The 8733-nt window shown below is 45.0% G+C and overlaps 1 long non-coding RNA gene across 1 annotated transcript; it reads right to left on the bottom strand.

The window, feature by feature from the left end:
• Nucleotides 1-2040: 2040 nt before the first annotated feature.
• LOC116376708 (uncharacterized) lies at nt 2041-2938 on the bottom strand. Its single transcript, XR_004212136.1, has 2 exons — nt 2540-2938; nt 2041-2431 (listed from the first exon to the last, which is right to left on the bottom strand). It is a non-coding gene; the product is annotated as an uncharacterized LOC116376708 (long non-coding RNA).
• Between the last annotated feature and the right edge of the window lie 5795 nt (nt 2939-8733).

Raw genomic sequence — 8733 nt, 5'->3', positions numbered from 1 at the left:
GGACACCAAGGAACCTGAAGTTCTCAACCTGCTTCACTACAGCCCAGTCGATGAGAATGGGGGTTTGCTGGGTCCTCCTTTTCCTGTAGTCCACAATCATCTCCTTAGTCTTGGCTACATTGAGTGAGAGGTTACTCTGGCACCACCCGGCCAGGTCTCTGACCTCCTCCCTATAGGCTGTCTCGTCGCTGACGATAGGCTGTCTCGTCGCTGTCGATGATCAGGCCTACCACTGTTGTGTCATCTGCAAACTTAATGATGGTGTTGGAGTCGTGCCTGGCTACGCAGTCGTGGGTGAACAGGAAGTACAGGAGGGGACTGAGCATGCACCTCTGAGGGGCTCCAGTGTTGAGGATCAGCGTGGCAGATGTGTTGCTACCTACCCTCACCATCTGGGGGCGGCCCATCAGGAAGTCCAGGATCCAATTGCAGAGGGAGGTGTTTAGTCCCAGGATCCTTAGCTTAGTGATGAGCTTTGAGGGTACTATGGTGTTGAACGCTGAGCTGTAGTCAATGAATAGGATTCTCACGTAGGTGTTCCTTTTGTCCAGGTGGGAAAGGGCAGTGTGGATGGAGTGCAATAGAGATTGCATCATCTGTGGATGTGTTTGGGCGATATGCAAATTGGAGTGGGTCTAGGGTTTCTGGGATAAGGGTGTTAATGTGAGCCATTACCAGCCTTTCAAAGCACTTCATGGCTACGGACGTGAGTGCTACGGGTCTGTAGTAATTTAGGCAGGTTTCCTTAGTTTTCTTGGGCACAGGGACTATGGTGGTTTGCTTGAAAGATGTTGGTATTACAGACTCAATCAGGGACATGTTGAAAATGTCAGTGAAGACACCTGCCAGTTGGTCAGCACAAGCCCGGAGCACACGTCCTGGAAATCCATCTGGCCTCGCGGCCTTGTGAACGTTGACCTATTTAAAGGTCTTTCTGACATCAGCTACAGAGAGTGAACCAAACAGAATGGGTGGCATGTTGGTGACTGATAGTGGTCCATTAGGGCCTAGAGACTAGAAAGGAGCTGGGGTTTGATTAGGAATTCAGATAACAAAAGGGAGAGGGGAAAGGGACAAGGTCCTCATACCAATTTAGAGGTGTATGGAAGTGGATACTTTGCGCACAGCCATAAACAACGACTGGTTTTACAGTAGCCCATGGTGTGTGGGTATTCTGCTAACTCTGAGATGCATTCTGGGTAATGGTCCATGGTGTATGTGAGTGCATGGTGAGTCATCAGATGACTTCAGTTTGGTTGGAGTTTTTTGGTTTTGAGGCGATGAGCGAAACGCACCATACATCGGTAGTCTGAGGATCTGTGTGTGTGTGGATAAAGAGATGGGTTTGGGAAAAGTACCTCAAAGATGTGTTGATCTGTTAGTCATTATTCTCTAGGGACACATCAGCTGTCCGAGAGATGATACCAACACAAAATGGGCTTGTATATCACTTAGCCTACAGATATCAACGTACTCTTCATATAACATATTTGAGGCAATAATGTGCTTTTCTCAAGGCTATACAGTACATTGTCCTAGTGGGGATTTCTAACCCCAACCCATGACTCCAACGCTCTTAAATTGTCTCACTGTCTCTTCAGTCTCCAAGTCGTTAGTCACGTTTGTCATGGGGTGACTGTGTACCTTACTGAATAAAGCCTAGTAGAGAGAAACAGAGATGCCCTAATGTCCAGGGTCACAGACCTCCAGCAGGCTAAGGTGACCCACCACAGACCACCAAGGACCACCATCAATCACCAACATGCCACCCATTCTGTTTGGTTCACTTTCCTATGTAAGCATTTCTTGTCCTGTCTTGATAAAGAGTCCAAACACAAGAAGCCTATTATCTATCTACACGGAGCGTACAAAACATTAGGAAGACATTCTAATATTGAGTCACCCCCCCCCCCCCTTGCCCTCAGAACAACATCAATTTGTCGAGGAATGGACGCTACACGGTCAGTTGTGTCAAGCTGGCTGGATGTCCTTTGGTTGGTGGGCCATTCTTGGTGTAACAATGACGCTGGGAGTCAGGAAGCAGGTGCAGTTGGTGAGTTTAATAATAAAGAACATGGAGCGAAACAAATCAAGAGAAGCTTCTGGCCATGAACACAGAACACAGAATCATCTGCCTGAAGAGTAGTGCTAGGGAGTGCTAGATAAAGGGGGAGTCATCAGGGTAGTCCAAGTGTGCCTAATGATGGGGTGCAGGTGTGCGTAATGAGGGCTGCCAGGTGTGTGTAATGATGGGTTGCCAGGACCCCAACGCGCAGCTTCAGCTGCAGGACGACGCCGGCCAGGGGGACGCCAACCCCCATGATTTCGGGAGTGCAGGAGGGATCTGACGGCGTAGGCGGGGCTTCCCTCGAGGGGAGACGGATAGGTGTGATGTGGGATAGCTTCAACCAGGAGACCAGGAACCACCGGCCTGAGGAGCGAAACATGAAAAGAGGGTGAGATCTGGTAGTTAGTGTGGAGCTGTAATCTATATGTCACCTCGTTGACCCTCCTGAGGACCTTGAACGGCACCACAAACCTGGGGGCTCAGCTTCTTACATGGCAGGCGAAGTGGGAGGTTCCTGGTGGAGAGACAGCCACGATCACCAGGATGGAACATGGGAGCCTTATTGCAGTGGCGAATCCGCCTGCTCCTTCAGGTGGCAGATGGTGCGCTGGAGCCTCCCGTGGGCATTGTTCCAAACTTCTTCTGCGCGCCTGAACCACTTTTCCACCGCAGGAGCTTCGGTCTGGTTCAGGGTCCACGGAGCTAAGGCTGGCTGATAACCAAGAACACACTGGAAGGGAGTCAGCCCAGTGGAGGAGTGACGCAATGAATTCTAGGCATACTCCACCCAGTGAAGGAATCGGGCCCACTCCCTCTGCAGGTCCTGGCAGTGACTCCTCAGAAACCTCAGCACAGCTCCTGGTTCATGATAAGCTGTAGACCACACTACCTACCGAGAGAGTTCTCATCTGTATTCTCCGTAGCTGTTTACATACCACCTCAGTCAGAGGTTGGCACTAAGATAGCATTGAATGAGCTGTATTCCACCATAAGCAAACAAGAAAACGCTCACCCAGAGGTGGCACTCCTAGTAGCTGGGGACTTTAATGCTGGGAAACTTAAATCAGTTTTACCAAATTTCTATCAGCATGTTAAATGTGCGACATTGGTCAGATGAATCAGATGCTAAGCTACAGGACTGTTTTGTTATCACAGACTGAAATGTGTTCCGGGATTCTTCCAATGGCATTGAGGATTATACCACATCTGTCATTGGCTTCATCAATAAGTGCATCGATGACGTCGTCCCCACAGTGACCGTACGTACATACCCCAACCAGAAGCCGTGGATTACAAGCAGCATTCGCACTGAGCTAAAGGGCAGAGCTGTAGTCACCTGGAATTCATTTAAATTAACAGGTGTGCCTTGTTAAAAGTTCATTTGTGGAATTTCTTTCCTTCTTGATGGGTTAGAGCCAATCAGTTGAGTTGTGACAAGGTAGGGGTTGTATACAGAAGATAGCCCTATTTGGTAAAATACCAAGTCCATTTTATGGCAAGAACAGCTCAAGATGTGTGGTTCCCACCGTGAAGCATGGAGGAAGAGGTGTGATGGTGTGGGGGTGCTTTGCTTATGACACTGTCAGTGATTTATTTAGAATTCAAGGCACACTTAACCAGCATGGCTACCACATCATTCTGCAGCGATTCGCCATCCCATCTGGTTTGTGCTTAGTGGGACTACCATTTGTTTTTCAACAGGACAATGATCCAAAACACACCTCCAGGCTGTGTAAAGGCTATTTGACCAAGAAGAAGAGTGATGGAGTGCTGCATCAGATTACCTGGCCTCCACAATCACTCAACCTCAATCCAGTTGAGATGGTTTGGGATGAGTTGGATCACAGAGTGAAGGAATAGCAGCCAAAAAATGCTCAGCATATGTTGGAACTCCTTTAAGACTGTTGGAAAAGCATTCCAGGTGAAGCTGGTTGAGAGAATGCCAAGAGTGTGCAAAGCTGTCATCAAGGCAAAGGGTGGCTACTTTGAAGAATCTAAAATCTAAAATCTATTTAGATTTGTTTAACTCTTTTATGGTTACTACATGATTCCATATGTGTTGTTTTATAGTTTGATGTCTTTACTATTATTATACTATATAAACAATAGCAAAAATAAAGAAAAATACACTGAATGAGTATGTGTGTCCAAATGTACTTTTATTTAACTAGGCAAGTCAGTTAACAACAAATTCTTATTTACAATGACGGCCTACTGGGGAGCAATGGGTTAACTGCCTTATTCAGGCAGTAGTTTATGTGTCGGAGGCCTAGGGTCAGTCTTATATCTGGAGTATTTCTCCTGTCTTATCCGGTATCCTGTGTGAATTTCAGTATGTTCTCTCTTTCTTTCTTTCTCTCTCTCTCTCTCAGAGGACCTGAGCCCCAGGACCATGCCTCAGGATTACCGGGCATGATGACTCCTTGTTGTCCCCAGTCCACCTGGCCGTGCTGCTGTTTCAACTGTTCTGCATGCGGCTATGGAACCCTGACCTGTTCACTGTGATTACTATTATTTGACCATGGTCATTTATGAACATTTGAACATATTGGCCATGTTCTGTTTAATCTCCACCCGGCACAGCCAGAAGAGGACTGGCCACCCCTCATAGCCTGGTTCCTCTCTAGGTTTCTTCCTAGATTTTGGCCTTTCTAGGGAGTTTTTCCTAGCCACCGTGCTTCTACACCTGGGTTTTAGGCTGGGTTTCTGTACAACACTTTGATATATCAGCTGATGTAAGAAGGGCTATATAAATATATTTGATTTGATTCAGGGGCAGAACAACAGATTTTTACCTCGTCAGCTCGGGTATTCGATCCAGCAACCTTTCAGTTACTGGTCCAACGCTCTAACCACTAGGCAACCTGCTGCCCCTTATGACTGGTACTGTATATACACACATTGTATATCGTTCCAAAATGCCATCCTGGGCCAATCAAAAGACTAATTTTCATGACTGAATTGTTCATTTTCATTTCAAGTAAAACAATCTAAGAACAACTAATGTTTACATCACAATGCCCTATGGATCTATGTTAATGGTGGCTCAGCCTACCATGATGAGAGCAGAGGGCAGAGGGCAAAGGCTTTCTCCCTCTCTGTGATCACATTGAACACATACACATCCACACTGCGACATGTGCGTGTCTGGAGGAAGACGAGGTAGGAGGGAAGCTCTGGGATGTGTGTGTGTGTGTGTGTGTGGATGGAACTCTGTGTTCTGTACATTTTGTTCTACATTTAGGGTAGCGCTTCATGCCCAGAGCTAAGAGGAGTGACATGGCTCCCTGTCACCAAGTGGTGGTGGGATGTGGAAATGCATCTGCCCTGAGCCCTCAAGGTTAAAATGTACTGTACATACATACACACATATGTACACAAAAAGGCAGGCAAGCAGGCACACACGTGCACACACACACAGTATGTTATACATTTACTGATGTTCCTAGTCCCAGGAATTAGATGACCTATTACGATTACTGCTATGTGGTTGGACTTTACTTGTCTACATATGGAGAGGCAGGCATTGTTCCATAATCATTGATTTGTGAACATTTACTCGCAAAGCTTGATATGATACTCTCCATACTAATAATGTCACCCCGACACCTTTCCTTCGATTACTTTAGACTTTTAAAGAGGCAATCAGCAGTTGCTACATGTTTGGGCTTATAAACGAATGACATGTACCTATTGATTGTTGAAGAATATCACTTATAAATGCCTCATGAGCTTAGTTCAACTGTCAAAATAGAAGCTTTGTTTGTAAACAAAGTAAACGTGAACAAACACTATATGGCTGCCAAAACAAGGTTAAAACTATAGCTCTGTCTATGAATTTGAGAGTGGTTACATTTCTCCAGCCCCACCCCACAGTTATTTTTACCGAAACAGGGGCGGGGTCAGTGCTTTGTTATTGTTTCAACTGCTGATTGCCCCTTTAAGCGGACATGTACCAGAAAGTAAGCGACTGTCAAGGTGTAACACACTTCATCCATGCAGGGTCCTTTCTAACTTCTTTTAGCCGACATACACATGCAACATCCCCTTAAACAATCAGCAAAAATAGTATTTGGTGTTTCTTCTCCTCAAAATTCTCAGCCCACCACAATTGATTTTTGTTTGGTAGCCTCATACAGACACACCGGTTACAACTGGTTTCATGCCCCATATGTAATAACATAAAGGGTAAAGCATCCTGAGTCAAGGATCAGCGGTAAAACTGGATAATAATCAATACATTCTTATCCATAAAGTCAAACAAAAAAACAAGTGTGAAATATAAAGTTTAGACTTCCTGAGTCACCTAGTGGCCATGAAAGGCAATGCTCAAAGGATGTACTACACATGTAAGATCCTTCATACGTTCGTTGTTATCACAGATCTAAATTGGTTGGATTGGTCAAAGTAATACGGTGGTAACCTTGCTTACACCAATCCAATCACTTAAAGATCAGCGATAACTTCAAGGAAGGGAAGAAGGAATGATGCATTGCACATCTGATGGAATAAGGCCCATGTGAGATTGAGCGCAAGGTAAAGGGAAACTCAATGCTGCTTCTTTCACCTCCAGATGGCAAGTGCCATCAGGTCAGTCTGACGTCTTAGGATTGATTTAGGATGGAGCTAAGTGGAGGGTTATGGCCTATAGTGTATAAGGAGACAATGCATGAACTAGAAGGCCCATATAGCCTACAATACATAGCTTAGGCTACATGCCTACAGTATGAGTGAGTTTGATCATTCCTTGACTAGAACTGGGTACAGTTGACGTTGCCCCTAGATACGTTAACTAAATTATGTTTGAGCTGATCTGCGCAGCATTGACCATGAATGTGATCTCTGCTCACATCAGGGAAAAGGCCTTAGAAAGGCAGCATTGTTGGGTGTATAGTGCACTGCTCTATAACACACCTATGGATTGAATCCCAGCCTAAGTCCATAATAACTGCAGGAGTTGATTTGCTGTGCCTGTTGAATGATGCAGATGGAACTTTCATGTAGAAGGACGCAACCATTCAGCAGACAGAGGCATGATGATCAGGTGCAGCAAACACTAACGACACACTGTGAGTGGAGGGGATCAGTGAGTTTTAGGCCTGTATAACGTTCACAGGTTAGCAGTGAAAAACCTTGTGCCCTAATGAATACGACCCAGGTAAATATTTGGATATCTCCATCTCAGGAAGAAATCCAACCCCGGGCAGCCATGATCAGTGGCTGCTGTTCAAACAGGAAACATCCATCAGCAGTCAAGCCTATACTGTGTTCCTGTGCGTGTGCGTGTGTGCGTGCCTCTCCCATACAAGCCCATGCATTATTGAAGTTTATCTTAGAAGTATGCAATCCCCTCATTAAAGCAGAACTCTATATGGTAATCAAAACTGGCAACACGAGAACTACAGGTATGCTAAGATTACACCACTGTGTAGTATAATCAAGCTTATCGTCAAGGCTGCCAATATTACATTGGTAAAACAACACCATTGCATTTCAAATCAAATCAAATTGTATTAGTCACATACACATGTTATTGCAAGTGTAGCGAAATGTCTGATTTCAAGTCTGTATGTAGGCAGCAGCCTCTCTGTGTTAGTGATGGCTGTTTAACAGTCTGATGGCCTTGAGATATAAGCTATTTTTCAGTCTCTCTGTCCCAGCTTTGATACATTTGACCTCGCCTTCTGGGTGGTAGCGGGGTGAACAGGCAGTGGCTCGGGTGGTTGTTGTCCCTGATGATCTTTTTGGCCTTCCTGTGACATCGGGTGCTGTAGGTGTCCTGGACGGCAGGTAGTTTGCCCCCGGTGATGCGTTGTGCAGACTGCACCACCCTCTGGAGAGCCCTGCGGTTGTGGGCGGTGCAGTTGCCGTACCAGGCGGTGATACAGCCAGACAGGATGCTCTCAATTGTGCATCTGTAAAAGTTTGTGAAGGTTTTAGGTAACAAGCCAAATTTCTTCAGCCTCCTGAGGTTGAAGAGGCACTGATAGGATTGAGGCAATGTTTACTATGATTGTGATTGGTGTATGCAAAACTTTACAACACTTTTTTTTGGTAATAAATTAGCAAGAAAATTCGAAAAACATTTTGTTAGATAATAGATAATGAAACTTTGATAAACTGTTAGAAGAGTTTATTCAAATGTGTCAGAAACATATTTCCTTTAAATATCTGGTTGTATTATGCTCAGTATTCAATGAAACCGTATAGGTCATCAAACTTTATGATATCTGTCTCCATCTACATTACACTAGCAAGCCCTCCTCAGGTTGCCAACAAACCAGTACTTGAAAACCAGCTCTCCAAGGAGGTGAACAGGTAAGGATTGGAGTTTGCAGTTTGTGTACAAACACACTAAAAGTAAATTAGTTAGATGATTAAAGAAACAAACAAGAAGGACATGATAAAGTTTTGTCACTCGACACTTTTCAAATGCATCTGGAGTCCAATAAGTCCTCTACTCTTTAGTCCCCCGACCCTAAACAAAACTATAAGTGTAACGACGTACATGTTGCGATGGTACAACTTCATTTGGTAGCAGTAGTCTGCCCTGAACTTTCTGCCATAATTGTGCTACATTTTATACTGAGCTGATCTTGCTTGTCGTCTACCACATGACAACGTGTGACAGAAATGAACAACAATCAATTAGGAGGAAGATTAAG

This window comes from Oncorhynchus kisutch, linkage group LG13 (genome assembly GCF_002021735.2).
Source record: "Oncorhynchus kisutch isolate 150728-3 linkage group LG13, Okis_V2, whole genome shotgun sequence".
Lineage (NCBI taxonomy): Eukaryota > Metazoa > Chordata > Actinopteri > Salmoniformes > Salmonidae > Oncorhynchus > Oncorhynchus kisutch.
The sequence above is the reverse complement of the archived record's forward strand: the minus strand, read 5'-3'. Positions and strand labels throughout refer to the sequence as shown.